The sequence below is a fragment of the Crinia signifera genome, chromosome 2, assembly GCF_055691185.1.
Source record: "Crinia signifera chromosome 2, ASM5569118v1, whole genome shotgun sequence".
NCBI lineage: Eukaryota > Metazoa > Chordata > Amphibia > Anura > Myobatrachidae > Crinia > Crinia signifera.
In genome coordinates, this window is record NC_139218.1 from 391,156,632 (window position 1) to 391,172,829 (window position 16,198).

Sequence of the window (16,198 nt, forward strand, 5' to 3'; positions counted from 1 at the left end):
TATATCCTGCATGCTCAGGAATACATGCGAGAAACATTGCATGCAGTCTTAAACTGCAGCTAAGTGTAAGCTATTACTCTCTGTTATCAAAGTGTACCCTGCAGAACCCATGAACGCAAGACAGGATTCCCATTGTACATATACACCGTAGTATAGCAAAGATCTTCATATAAAAAGCAGGGGGAAAAACAGCTTAAATTATGTATTTTAGAAGGAAAAAAAAAAAAAAAGGATTTTTTTTATTTTTTATTAATAAAGAACATTAAACATCACACAAGATAGTTATTTGCTAATGAAGTGGAACAAAATGTTCTGGTAGCCATGGTGATCAGTCCAAGAATGATTAGCTTTTGTGAACTTCGCCTGGATACACCAAAGCCGATTGGTTTAATACTGGTTGTTGCACATTTGCAGCCTGCCAAAAAATGACCACCACACATTAGGGAGAACCCAGCCCATCAGTCTACCAGGAAGTAGCAGCCGCCTTGTGGACCTGGCCAATCCGAAGCCTAGTAACTCATTCAGAACCTGTAACAATCTCCCGGCAGTTACTGGGTTACATCATTATTCTCCAGAATAGGAGCTTAGTGGCACGGCCCTCAGGGATGGACACTCCTCAGCCGGGCCCAGCTTGCGTCACCAGCCTCGGGTTCCTCTGGGTTATGGATGACTAGCAGCCAGGTAAATAATCTCACATGCATAACAAGTTCTCCGGTCACATTATACAGGAGTGTTATTCTCAGGCAGGAGAGTTGTGGTACGGTGGGATTCCAAACCCGAAAGGCGAGCTCTACATCTGAGCAATGCTCTGATCTTTCTTGCTTCTTCCAACCATTAGCGGCCCATCGCCTTGGACAGCCATTTAGGCCATCCGGACAGCCATTTTAGCCTTTTGAACCTAGATGATCCAAAATGGCTGCTGGTCCCAGAACACAGCTGAGGTGGAGCCGCCAATACTCAATATGGATGGTAGATGCGTGTATCGTTCCACCACAGTCATGGTGGTTCCAAATGTTTCGGGCCCAGCACCAAATAGCCCTATCCTTCTGACGGGTGTGGTATAGTGTTCCGACAGTCAGGATCCCGACAGTCTTTAGCCCAAAGTCAGGATCCTGACTGTCCGGAATCAGACAGCAACAAAAGCCCCTTGCGGGCTTGCTGCGCTCACCACCTCTTCTATTCTCCCTCTATGGGGGTCATGGACCCCCCCCAAGAGGGAGAACAGCTGGTGGCCGTCAGGAACCCGTCTGTCGGTGTTTTAACAGTCGGGATCCCGACATCGGGTAAATGACTGTGGGGATCCCGACTGTTTGGACCCCGTCCGGCACCCCTTCTGACTGTCCGATATGCGAGTAGGTGTGCAAACCGACCAGTAAGATAACGATAATTAATCTATATGCACCATCATGTCATTATAGTTAAGGTTTGGAGAGATCCTCGGGTCACACAACAAAATGGCTGCTTGCTTCACGGATCTCTAACTGCCGTCACCTCACATAGATGTAACAAACATGGAGGCCATTTATAATGCTCTAGCTTCCTATATGACCCTACTGTAAGCCGCCCGTATTAATAAGCGCAATGCAGGCTTGCGCCACTCCATGCTGGCGCTGCGGCAGCTGATACAGCCCACGGAACAGGCTTTTCGGCCTTAGAGAAACGCTTTCAGGATCAAAAACTTTATTAACTAAATGATGCAAAAAAAATCTCCACAGATCTGTGCATGGGAATTCCGAACCCAAAACTAGCCTCAGTATTGGGTACAAGGCCTTCGTCCTGTGCTGCAGGATAAATCAGGACTGGGTATACACGCCGCATATTTCACTTCTGCAATGCTGACGTCCGTATACATTTACATACATTAAACGCAGCACTGACTTTGCCTTACATTAAAATAGATTGAATGCAAGCATTTTCTCTATGGCCGGGCCTCCGACGGCGTCATCCTGCACAAGGCTGTGTGCGCTCACCGCACTAATAATAGCAGACTCGTCCCCTGGGATCTATTTATGTCCATCCATTCTGAGATTGCTAAAATGAGCAGTCAGTTGTGAGCTATATTTATCTCATGCGGCTCTGGAGCCTATTCATCACCTGAAGGAGAGCGAGTCCGGGCAGGGGATAGAGACAGTCACCCGAGTACCTGTAACAGGTACGTCAGCACATCCTGCAGTGCAGGGACTCATTATCTACTGGAAGGGCACCGGCTCATCAGGAAGCAGACATCACCTGTCAGAGCGAACAGGCAGAAAGTGGTAGCGCAGGTCACACAGGGCGTGACAGGATGCTTATTACAGATGTCTTCCTCCATAAACTTAACCCCAGAGACCCCGGGAGAGAGCTCAAAATTCATTTGCTAGAAATGAATATTAAATCTTTAGCATCTTTTCTAAGAGGGTCATATAGCGAATAGGATGCACTAGCAGCTGCTGCTGATTAAAATGGAAACATTTTGCATGCCGCTAAAGCGGCAGTCACGTAAAGAATATAGGCATGCTGCATATCATTTTAGTCAGCAGAAGCTGCTAGTTCATTATATTTGCATTTTGCGCTTTTTAAACGGAAAGTTGCAGCAAGGCCGGCGGCCCAATTAATATTTTGACATGAAAAGTGCATTTACAGCAGATTTTCCATACAATATCAGAATACAAGGTATGGTACATGGAGGATCAAGGTTGGCCTGACTCGCCATTCCCACATGGCAGAGTGATGTTATGTCTAACAATAGGCCGGAGTAAAATCATCTGCAGTAAATACTAGAGGCTTCTGGCTGTGAACGGATGGTCGGAAATCCTGGCTCGTTTGTCGTGGAAGTGGGACGTTTCCATACAACACATAAACACACAATCACTGGGTTCCTGTTGACTCAGGATGTGCAAGAGAAATACCCTCACAGCAAGGACAGGCCTCCGGTCTGTCATATGATGTGTGTAGGACATAAACACAACAGCGTGGGGGCAGCCATTTTGTTTCCAGTGCCAAAGTTCATGGGAAGGCAAACCACTATAGCCATACAGGCGGCGGTTATGGGGGGGGGGGGGGGGGGGGGGGGGAGCACAGGATCTGGAAAGTTCAGCCAGAATACACTTTAATGTTCTGTGCGCTGCATTATGCAGGAGAGCTGATGACACAGAAGCTTGTGCCGGCTTTGTTCTGAACGAGGCCTTTTGTCGGGCACACAATGAGCGCAGCACAAGGACTGAATAATGGAGGGGCCTGTGTGTCAGCTCATTGCTCCTGGATGGCTGGCAGCCGCAGGTCTGGTGACTTGTGAGGCATACACATCGGGAGAATGCGAAGACTCCTATGTGACCTTTCCATATCTGCAAGCTGCATCAGGAGAACGTCACAGAGGAGGACCGCGTCAGCACCCTGCATTCTCCCGACATCGCTGCTGCAAGACACAGGCCTATAACACCCGCCACCGTATCACGCCAGCAAAGGTGCATGTTGCCGGGCAGGGAACCATAAAAATAAATACAATTACGTAATACAAGCCATGATAATGTTCTGCGCCAGTCACCTAATAATAAGATGGTGCCAAACGGCAGAAAAAAAGTCCTGTGTATGGTTTGGTGCAGGCCACGTTATGCTGTGGCACTACAAGACCCTGCATGCCCAGCTACAATCATATGTGACCTGCGGCTGTTGTGGAACTGCAAATCCCAGCATGCCAGGCGTTCTCAGGCTTATGGTTCCACAAGAGCTGGGGTACCGCACCTTAATTCTCCAGGTGGGCCTCACAGCAGAGCCTTAAATACTGTGCAATACTTCCTGTTCCCTATCTGTATCCTGAGGTAATAATACAAGATACAGGTGTGAGACATGCATTGGACAGCGGCAGTGACTTCCCCGTTACACGGTTCTCGGAACACAGCGACAACCTATCAGGGTCCACCCAGCGCCCATCGCCTGCATCAGACAGTAAACAAGTTCCTTTATCTATGCCTCGCAGATGCAGTATCTGTGCCTCTGGCAGACGGATAGGGAAAGACCAGCACACGCACACACCACTAAATGTTATTTACTAACAGTTTATATGGCACGAAAAAAAAGTCTGCAGCGCTTTACAGCAAATATCATCTATATCTATATATAGGTCTAGTGCCACTGTGTCTCCAAAACACCGCCATCTGTTGGCAGCAAGTGAAACTACATTTCTAGCTTTCGAAGCATTAGCTTCACGCGGGCTTACTCGTATCATTCATATCTGTGTCAGTGGAGCTTGCATTCTATATTGCCCATCACATGCACACTAGGGTTAAACGTTGACATGAGCCCTGCCCCCCCCCCCCCTTCACCTTTTTCATGACAATCTATTGCTTGTGTAGAGGTTTTGACCCCATCGACCTAAAGTAGGTCAACCTTTTTCATGTGTCATCAGAAATTGGAAGGTCACTTTATAGGCTCCAAACACCATGTCGGCCTCTTCCATGTCGATGTAAACCATCAGCTAATCCGCACACAATCCGTCTACCTGGGCCATGATTCAGCTCCTGGTCACCGCTGGGAGAGACACCTCAGTAATTAGTTGCCACCTCCTCCCGAGCATCCTCATCACATTAGCAATGCAGAGAATGGGTGTCGTCTGCTTTATTTCTAGCACAAAGGCCACACCACAGCAGCAGGCCCTTGTCATTCCTCCTGCTGGAACCCGTCCCCTGAGTCCATTATCTGTCAGGTAGGCTGCAATCCTGGGGCGTCCCTGAGTTTGAAGAAACTCAGGAGCCCGAGGTGTGCTCCCTACCACCAGTGCTGTGCCTAAACACGTGGGGGCCATGCGATCAATGTGGGCTTATCTCCCGAAGGAGAAGGGCCCCGCTTTTCCCCTAACCCCTCTCAACCATAAGGCCGAAGAGGGGAAAATAGGGAACGGTGGGTCCTCCTCGCCGAAGCTTAGAGAGACCCTCATTCCTCAACCCCCGGAAGGGTTAGGATGGTGGGTCCTCCGCACCCGAAGATTTGGAGAGACCCTCAGTAGACTTCCCTCCGCCTTGCGGCTCGGGGTCGTCCTCGGGGGGACCGAAGCTCTCCCCAAAAGGAGAGAGCTTCGGCACATTGGGGAAATGGAAGGCCGAAAGGGTCGACCACACTACCCAAAAAAAACGTGACAAACTACAAAAAAACAAGGAACGTGAAAAGTGACAAACGTGAGAGGGGAAGAGAAATAAATAATAAAGATACCTCAGGGGCGCATTTATCAATATAGTGCGATGCCGGCGTAGTGGCATCGCATTGCGGTGTTGAAGTACACCGCCGGGATGTATCATTAGAAGGGCGCAGGGACAGGGCTCCGATAGGAGCCTGTCCCTGCGAAGCCCTAACCCGGAAGCCGGGGGGGTCTGCGCATGCGCGGTTATGCGCTGACCCCCGCCGACCCCTGTGACCGCACTGCCCCGCTCGCAGTGCGATCACGTAGCCATAGGCTACAATGGGCTATCGCCATATCAGAATGGCGATAGCCCAGGGGTGCGAAGCCAGGCTGCCCGATGTTAATCGGGCAGCTTCGCATCCCCCATAGAAACCTATGGGGGATGCGGCCGGCGGCGGTGCAGGGGGGTCCCCCTTTGATACATTTAGGAGATACTTAATATTTGCGGCTAAATCCCGAAATTTAGCCGCAAATATGGTTTGATAAATGGGCCCCTCAGCCAGAAGGCCGGGGTGGGGGTGTCCCTCCTACACCTGTAGAGCAACAAATGTCCATTCACCTGCACTAATTGTGCGTTACGTAACACACTACCGTATCGCAGTTCACGTGCGGTGACCCATATACCATGGCCCTGATTAGAGGGATACACTGTCCTCAGGGAATGGCGGCAAACACGCGGCCAAAGATATTTTTTCGGTCCAATGTAAGATTATTCTAACTTTTGTTATTTTATCATATTTTCTGCTTTGTGCATTTCCCATTGTTGGGGGATACTGGGGCCATGTATGCAAAATCGGTGCCAAATACCAACTGCCCTGCTTGCGAACAGCTAATAGCCGGTCACGGACAGGTGGCAAATCTGTTGACACAGGAACATATGTTAGTGCACGGATTACATGCACTGTGGTAATTATAATACCAGTGCTGGGCGCATTAACACGTTCATTTTTTACTGCCATTAACGAGAGTGGGTGCACCGCTGAGGCGCAGAGTCTCTGACAGCATTACTGAGACCCTGCACCCCTCCAAAAATGGCCGCCGCCACAGAGAGGACACGCTAGAAGTTCTTCTGCACCTCTAGTGGCTGTTTCCTTTGCGGCGGTGGCCATCTTTGAAGGGGCGCAGAGTCTCTAATGCTGTCAGAAACTCTGCTACTCCGCAGTGCCTATCCCCTAGGCAATAAAAAGATTTACCTCCTCCATTGGAAACAAGCATGTAACCCCCAATTGGCAACAAGCTTGTAGGTAAGCGGCATGTGCCTAACAATGCGATTAATCACGATTAAAAATTGTAATCGTTGCCCAGCACTACTTGCACGCACAGCTTGTGAAATACCATAGTACATTTACAGCGTAGATTTACTAGGCCACAGATGTGCAGCACATTTTGCAGATAAAAATTCCATATAAAAGTTTATGGGGCGTCTTGCCCACCAATAAGATTACGGGGCGTAAGCGGTGGTGCTGGGCACGCTGCACACAGAACATATACAAGAGGGTCGCCTGATACTGTTTTACCTCAGGAAAGAAATCCCTTTGCTTTCAGTATGAAGAGGGGCCAGCCCATCCCCCGCCAAGCTTTGTGTGGCCATCTGTCCCATGAGAGGACTGCACAACGGACACTGATTCATCAACAACGGGACATGGCTTTGTCACCAGTTTATAGGCTTTAGAAAAGAAGCGGGAAAAGCAGAAGCAGAGATCCCACTGCAGCAGTCAGGTCGGGGAATGTAATGGGAGACAGAAATGGCTGCCAGTGCTACCGGCACATCTCCTCATAGCTTGCCAGGACGATACCCACCCAGTCTCATATGCATGGCTGACAGAAGCACACGAACCAGTCACGCAGTGCATGATACATAGTTACTATGATAGTAACGCGAGCTGGTATAATAACTCCAACCCTGTATGTTATATTTATATATTATTTATTATTGCCCTGCTTTATAGTTGTATCATTGTAACATGACTTCACGACCCTGTTCTGGGGCAAAAATTTGGTGTAACAAGGGGGTCAACCCCAAAAGGTCACAAAAATAGTGAATTTTGTGCAAAGCAGGAACATAAAACTAGGTCTCTAATATGCATTTTCCTGTCCCGGGAACAAGATCGCAAAATAAATATATATTTTTAGGTGTGCGGCCCTTTAAAAAAATACAATAAAAAAACCCTAACACACAATAACGTCGTCTGATGGGCAATAAATCAACACTGCAGTTTTATTGCGCTCGCCATACACCACCTGCTCACAATGCAGGTGTCGTTACAGCGTGGCGACAAGGACACATAATGCAGTTATCAGCGGCCATGCAGGCGGATGGATACCAGCTGGTGTACAATCCAGTGGCCCTTACAGATATTTTCTTCTTTATGGAATCAGATTTAATTTAACAGCAATGCACGGTGCAATCCAGGAGCCCGGCCATGCTGGGATGTGTAGTCCCACAGGCTGTCCAAAGCGCACAGCGTAGGCGAAAGACTACTGTATTTCCATTACGCTGTGACTGAGCCTGGAGCTATGACCAGGGAACATCCGACAGCTGTTACACCCAATGTACCGTGTACAGCAACATGGCCGCCGCCTCATGTAACCACAGGGTTACAGGTGTATTATTATAGCCTGGCAGGTACAGTCACATAGACAGCGTCAGACGCCTATAAATAAGGACCCAGACACGTGAGGAGACACGGGGAGGGGGCAAGTGACAAATACAAGCGGCGGGGTTACTGCAGATTATTAACCCGTTCATCTGAAAAGCATTTCACGCCCAGTGACACCTGTGGAGGACGCGCTTTACCTCAGCCCGGGAAACAATATGGCGGACGGTGCTTCAGCTAATTAAAAGAAATATGTTGTTTATAAACGATGAGCAATTCCACTAAAGATTTATGGCGTGTATGTACTAAGCCTTGGGGAGAAATAAAGTACCAGGCAAACAGCCCCCAACTGTCATTTTTCTAAACAATATGTAACAATGGCATTTAGGAGCACACTGTCCTCTACTTTATCTCTCTGCTTAGTAAATATACCCCTATATTGCCTCAGATATAAGATGAGAATACAATAACTGGGACCGTTCTAGTCAGAGATTCAGAGCCACCACACTTTATAGGAGACAGGTTTTATTTTCGCATCGATTATTCCTACACATAATGCAATAAAACCTGGGCTGAAATTCAATCAACCTCACGGTTTACCTCAGTCTCTGCCTATAGGACTTTATTTATAGAGACATCGGATAGCACGGGTATATTGGTGGCCGGACATAGGAGGGGGCACACCGGAGCAGGGGACTGTGGGTAATCATGGTCTGCATACCCAAAGGACCAGTTGTCCCTGTTTTCTATCCTTATAGAAACATACACTCATCCTCACATAGATGTACAGGGAATGCAGCTGACCTCACCACATTCGGAAGCACCCTCAGAGCACAGGAGTACCACCCATGTTCCTGGCAGAAGATAAGACAGTATCCCTGCATCCAAGGGGGTAATTACTGATCAGCAGGTGCTCCGGCCAGACCTGTTGTATGCAACTACTGATTGAATGAAAACCTTTTAACACAGGATTAAAGACTTTCAGAATGTAAATACGGAGTGGAAACCAGCTAGTACTGAACAACAGGAGGGTTACAGTGGGGACCTTACATACGCCCTGAGGTACTCTCAGCCAACCAATGGTGCAGGTACCAGCATTTTGTAAAAAAAGATAAATAAAAAGTATTTTGGAAGCAGCATTAGATGGCGCCAGGAATTTCCAGCATCGTACAACCCTGCGCTCTCTGTGTACTATAAAGTGATCCCCCCGCGTTCCGATACAATGGATCAGAAGTTGGCGCCGTGGACAGTAGATAAGGGCGTTCCGTCACCACACTTTTTATTCCTCACATTAAACAAAGTCCACTCAATGGGACCGCCAACACGCCAGGCACATGAAGGGCTGAATGCATGCCCGTTTGCGGAGGGAATTTTGCGTGTTTATATGCTGAACTTGCCACGAAACCAAACGTACCGCAAGTAAGGGCAATGCAGCGCTGTACGCATTAGTCGCCATGGTCTACTGCTCTTTACATGGGTCACATAGGTGGATTCCGGCCCATGGTGGCGCTGGCTAATACACCCTCAGGTATTGCTGTCATCTTTTCGGATGGGGAAAAGCTCTCAGTTAAAAATGGGGCAAGTGAACGGTTACCTCCGAGAGGGTGAAATGGAATACAGAACTTTTATTAATGATTGGGCCCTCTGTGCAGTTACCAGAACCCCCTCACATATACTCCGCGCGGACTCCTAGAAGTGGATCTCACAGAACCCTCTCCCATATACTCCGTGCGGACTCCTAGAAGTGGATCTCACAGAACCCTCTCCCATATACTCCCGGAATATACTCCGTGCGGACTCCTAGAAGTGGATCTTACAGAACCCCCTCCCATATACTCCCAGAATATACTCTGTGCAGACTCCTAGAAGTGGATCTTACAGAACCCTCTCCCATATACTCCCAGAATATACTCCGCGCGGACTCCTAGAAGTGGATCTCACAGAACCCCCTCCCATATACTCCCGGAATATACTCCGTGCGGACTCCTAGAAGTGGATCTTACAGAACCCCCTCCCATACACTCCCGGAATATACTCCGTGCGGACTCCTAGAAGTGGATCTTACAGAACCCCCTCCCATACACTCCCGGAATATACTCCGTGCGGACTCCTAGAAGTGGATCTTACAGAACCCTCTCCCATATACTCCCAGAATATACTCTGTGCAGACTCCTAGAAGTGGATCTTACAGAACCCTCTCCCATATACTCCCAGAATATACTCCGTGCGGACTCCTAGAAGTGGATCTTACAGAACCCCCTCCCATATACTCCCGGAATATACTCCGTGCGGACTCCTAGAAGTGGATCTTACAGAACCCTCTCCCATATACTCCGTGCGGACTCCTGGAAGTGGATCTTAAAGCCCCCTCCTCTGTGTCTCAGAGCCTGCAATGAAATGTGAGCTGTGCAGGATCTATACACTGCAGGGAGAGAGGAGGGGGATCCATCCCAGCCCCTGTGTGACCTGCTGGGGGAGGACAAAAACACAGGAACACTGTACTGAGGGTTAGGGAGCTTTGATATTCCAGCCTTTGCTGGGACTTTGAGTTCCACAACCGTTGGCGCACCACAAGTACTATAAACTTTAAAGGCCCACCAATCTACCTACCACCTCAGGGTCACCGGCCCACAGATCTACCAAGATTATCCATACATTGCAGAGATCCACTGTTTATATTTATCAGTTCCACCACACAAGTCCAATCAGATCTACCCCGACTACTGCACAGGTCCACCAATAATATCCACCATCACCACGCAGCCACTACACAGGTCCACCAATCAGATCTACCACCACACGGCCACTGCACACGTCCAATCAGATCTACCACTACTACACAGCCACTGCAACTGTCCACCAATCAGATCTAACCCTACTACTGCACAAATCTGCCAATAATATCTACCACCACCACTACACAGGTCTACCAATCAGATCTACCGATACTACTACTACCACCACGCAGCCACTACACAGGTCTAACTTGGACCACCACCTCAGGTCCACTAGTCAAATCTACCACACAGATCCACCAGTCATATCATACAGACACCACACAGATCTACCACCACTGCACACGTCCAATCAGATCTACTACTACACAGCCACTGCAACTGTCCACCAATCAGATCTAACCCTACTACTGCACAAATCTGCCAATAATATATCTACCACCACCACCACTACACAGGTCTACAAATCAGATCTACCCATACTACTACCACCACCATGCAGCCACTACACAGGTTTACCATCATTTATAGAACCACCACATTGCCACTAACTCAGGTACATTAGTCAGATCTACTACTACCACCATCACACAGGTCTGCCAGTCATATCTAAAAGAATACAGCCACCACACAGGTCCACCAATAATATCCACCACCACAGGTCAGTCTCTCAGATCTACCACCACGCACGTGGCCACTGCACAGGTCCACCAATCAGATCTACCACAATGCGGTCACCAGACAAGGCCTCTTATCATATGTACCACCTTGCAGCCACTGCACAGGTCCACCAATCAGATCTACCACTACATAGCTTACCGGCCAGATCTACCACTACATAGCCAGGGGAGAAATCACCAATCAGAGCCACCACCAGCAAACAGATCTACCCCTACTACTGCACAGATCATCCAATAATATCTACTACCACCACGGCACAGGTTTACCATCATACCTAGAACCACATTGCCACCAACTCAGGTACTCTAGTCAGATCTACTACTATTACTACTGGTCTGCCAGTCATATCTGCAATCATACAGCCACGACACAGGTGCACCAATAATATCTACCACCACACGGCCACTGTACAGGTCCACCAATCAGATCTGCCACCACCCATCCACATCTAGACAGGCCTACCAGCCAGATCTACCACTACCCGGCCAATGGATAAGTCACCAATCAGATCTACCCCAAGGCAGCATAGAGGCCACAGATGATGGAGATGGGGAAACATGTTACAATCTGAGACCACATCATATAAATATCAGAATGCAGATTGTATATACACACATGTATATACCACCCTCCATTTCTATGGATATATGGTCATACACAGTACGTGTCACATTCTGTCCTGTGGAGGATCAGAGGCACATCCTCATATCATACAGCCAGAGAGACATCATACAGATGGAGGTCACACAGGATAGACAGCACTGCAAAGTCCCAATGTCATCCAGCAATGTCGGCTGTACAGGACGTACCCCAGCTCTGTCACAGTACCCAATATCTGCCCCGCATGTATGCCGTAGCATTCAGTAGTCCCAGCCAACCCAGATCTCACCCTATAAAGTTATACCCCCAGTAGGCCCAGCTCACATCCAGAGAGTACTACCCTCACCATCCACAACCAGAATATCTACATCATTCTCCCCAAGGAGTACTACCCCCATCCTCCCCACTTCTCACCCAGAGTACTACCACCATCCTCCCCACCTCTCACCCAGAGTACTACCCTCAATCACCACAGCTCTCACTCAGAGAGTACTACCCCCACCTCCCCAATACTACTTCCCCCATCCTCCCCAGCTTTCACCCAGAGAGTACTACCCCCATCCTCCCCCACAGACAGTACTACCACCGTCCTCCCCAGCCAGAGACCACTACCCCCATCCGCCTCATCCAGAGACCACTATTTCCATCCTCCCCAGACAGAGACCACTACCCCCATCCTCCCCAGCCAGAGACCACTACCCCCATTCTCCCCAGACAGAGATCACTACCCCCATCCTCCCCAGTCAGAGACCACTACTCCCATCCTCCCTAGCCAGAGACCACTACCCTCATCCTCCCCAGCTACCCCCATCCTTAGCAGCCAGAGACCACTACCCTCATACTCCCCTGCCAGAGACCACTACTCCCATCCTCCCCTGTCAGAGGCCACTACTCCCATCCTCCCTAGCCAGAGACCACTACTCCCATCCTCCCTAGCCAGAGACCACTACCCTCATCCTCCATAGCCAGAGACCACTACCCTCATCCTCCCCAGCTACCCCCATCCTCAGCAGCCAGAGACCACTACCCTCATCCTCCCCAGCCAGAGACCACTACCCCCATCCTCCCCAGCCACAGACCACTACCCCCATCCTCCCCAGCCAGAAGGACCTATGCAGCAAGTTTCCCAAAGAGACCTCCCCCAGCTGCAGTGCAGGACATGTCCCGGGACCCCCAGTTCCGCAGTCTAGCCCCCCCCCCCCGAATGTGAGAGTCCCGCTGCCCAGCCCCAGCAGCCCGCAGTACCTGGTGAGCGGCTCCGGGCAGCGAGCTCCGTCCTCGGCAGTCAGTGCCGGCTTCGTAGCTCTGCACTCTCTGCCCGGCATCAGCTGCTGCATATTATTATACCGCCTGCCCGTGACGTCACCCAGCAGCAGCAGCGACACCTAGCGGCGGAGCGGCAGCGCTACACGGGAGCTACCTGTGCTGGGCTCTGGTATATAGATCTCAGTGATTGGGTTGGGAATGGATCGTTTGGTGACCAAACTTTGGTCTACAGTATGTTGGTCGACAATTATTAGGTCACCACCATTAGGTCAACATGGGGAAAGGTCGACATGGGTCTTTGTTGACATGGGTTTAGGTCGACACAAGCATTAGGTTGACAGTGTCTAGGTCGACAGCCAAAATGTCGACATGGTGTTTTTCACTGTTTTTTTGGTACTTGTGTATTATCTGGGTGCCCGATATATCGCATGCCACTAATTAAGGCATGTGATGCGATGCGATGGTACCCGATTTCCGGGGTTTTAAAACCCAAATGTACAATTTTTATATCGCGTCGCATCGCATGCCATTATAATGGCATGCGATGCGACGCGATCATGCCCGATTTGAGCATATTCCCATGTTAAATGCACCCCCAGACCCGATTTTTAATTGTACACCCACCGTGATGGGTAATGACTATGTTAAATACCCCCCCATTGTTAATGCCACCCCACTATCAATGCCAACCCGAAGCGTGGCGAGCGCAGCGAGCCCGCGAGGGGCGGCGGTACGCGTCCACCGACCTTTTCATACCCCCACTATCCACGTCGGCGTGGAGTCGATTTTATATAGTGTGGCGAGCGCAGTGAGCCACCGAGCCCGAAGCGTGGCGAGCGCAGCGCGCCCCGTGGGGGACGCGGAATACATGTGAAGTAATTCACGTCCCCTCGCGGATCTGGCGGGGCATTTAACATAGGAATCAGGCATCTGGGTGCCTATACAATTAAAAATCGGGTTCAATCGTGTCGCATCGCATCGCATGCGATCATATTGCAAGTGATTTTTGGTTGTACAATGCCCTAAGATGAAAAAATCGGGCGCCCAGATAATACACAAGTACCGTTTTTTTTACTCGGATGTTGACACAGTCGACATGGACACAGTTTGAAGTGCACCGCATCCCCTCGTATTGCTCGCAATGCTTTGGGCACACTATTTTATTCTCCCACCACGCCCAAGTGAATGGTAGGGCATGAAATACTACGTCGGCTTAAAAACAGTGAAAAACCATGTCGACCTAGGCCCATGTTGACCTTGACCCATGTCGACCTAGACCCATGTTGACCTTGACACATGTCGACCTAGAACCATGTTGACCTATCCCCATGTCGACCTAATGGTGTAGACCCAGTGCTTGTCGACCAACATACTGTAGACCAAATGACCGTATCCCCAGTGATTGGGATCCTGTACCTGCAGGTATAGGCCCCCAGCGTGTGGGAGCAGCAGTCCCTCTCTTGTTAATATATATTATAAGTCTCTATAAATATATGTGTGTCTAGGTCGACAGTCAAAAGGTCGACATGGTGTTTTTCACAGTTTTTTTACCCGAATGTTCTGCAGCACTTTCCAGTCTGAGAACTTGGGGCACATAAGTCTCTGCAGGATGCGTTCATCTGACTCCGGACCATCGCCAGGTGACCAGCGCCGGAATCCCGACATCAACGAAGATACCAGCGCCGGAATCCCAACATCAACGAATATACCAGCGCCGGAATCCCGACATCAATGAAGATACCAGCGCCAGAATCCCCACATCAACGAAGATACCAGCGCCGGAATCCCAACATCAACGAATATACCAGCGCCGGAATCCCAACATCAACGAATATACCAGCGCCGGAATCCCGACATCAACGAAGATACCAGCGCCGGAATCCCGACATCAACGAATATACCAGCGCCGGAATCCCGACATCAACGAAGATACCAGCGCCGGAATCCCGACATCAACGAAGATACCAGCGCCGGAATCCCGACATCAACGAAGATACCAGCGCCGGAATCCCGACATCAACGAAGATACCAGCGCCGGAATCCCGACATCAACGAAGATACCAGCACCGGAATCCCGACATCAACGAAGATACCAGCGCCGGAATCCCGACATCAACGAAGATACCAGCGCCGGAATCCCGACATCAACGAAGATACCAGCGCCGGAATCCCGACATCAACGAAGATACCAGCGCCGGAATCCCGACATCAACGAAGATACCAGCGCCGGAATCCCGACATCAACGAAGATACCAGCGCCGGAATCCCGACATCAACGAAGATACCAGCGCCGGAATTCCGACATCAACGAAGATACCAGCGCCGGAATCCCGACATCAACGAAGATACCAGCGCCGGAATCCTTGCTGGAGAGATACCGAACGTAGCATGCCAGGATGGGTTAATGGTTAGGCCTGGGGAGGGGGGTTAGGTTTAGGTACATGAGGGGATTTAGTGATAGGCTGCATGGCTGGGGGTTAAGGTGAGTCTGCGGGGAGGGAGGTTCAGGCTTGTTGTTGTCACATGGTGGTGAGACATTAGTGGGGAGGGTTAGACTACAGGGAGGACGGTTAGGTTTAGGGTAGAGGGACGGAGCATTAGACTTTGGGGTACGATGGTTAGGGTACAGGGGCAGAGGGTTAGGCTATGGGGAAGGATGGTTAGGGTACAAGGATGTAGGGTTAGGCTACAGGGTGGTAAGGGTTGGGCTACAGGGGGGGAGGTTTAGACTACAGGGGAGGATGGTTAGGTTTAGGGTACAGGGACGGAGGGTTAGGCTATGGATTAGGCTTTTATGCCCAGGGGGCGGAGCAAGGCTGGGTGGAGCTTGCTCCTTCACTATCCACGCCACCACTGGTTGCCTTTAGTAACCAGGTGGCGAGCGAGCCACCGTGCCCGAAGTGTGGCGAGTGAAGCAAGCCCACGTGGGTCCTTATGGGCCCCTTGTTCCGACCTTGCTCCTCCTCTCTCCGCCCCCTATCCTCCCCTGTCACCTGACAAGGTCCCTTAGCCCACTTGACGTTAGACCTAACCGCACAGTATTGCCTCTCAGCACTCTCATCTACATTCATCCCAACAGTATCTGGTGGGGAAGCAGCCATTCATCCTCCGGCTACCTGTGATTCCTTGTTTATCCGGATGTTGTCTGTTCCCATGAGTCAGCAGCG

The 16,198-nt window shown here is 50.0% G+C and overlaps 1 protein-coding gene across 4 annotated transcripts in view; it reads right to left on the reverse strand.

The window, feature by feature from the left end:
- The window catches only part of RELT (RELT TNF receptor), a 37,429-nt gene that overhangs the window by 10,852 nt on the left and 10,379 nt on the right, over window positions 1-16,198 (reverse strand). For 2 of the 4 annotated variants that reach the window (XM_083170377.1, XM_083170375.1), the window contains exon 1: window positions 13,011-13,147. The exons of the other annotated variants lie outside the window; for them this stretch is intronic. The gene's annotated coding sequence lies outside the window, so the exon portion shown is untranslated. Of the gene's footprint in view, window positions 1-13,010; window positions 13,148-16,198 lie in introns of those variants that run through there. 4 annotated transcript variants of the gene reach the window in all.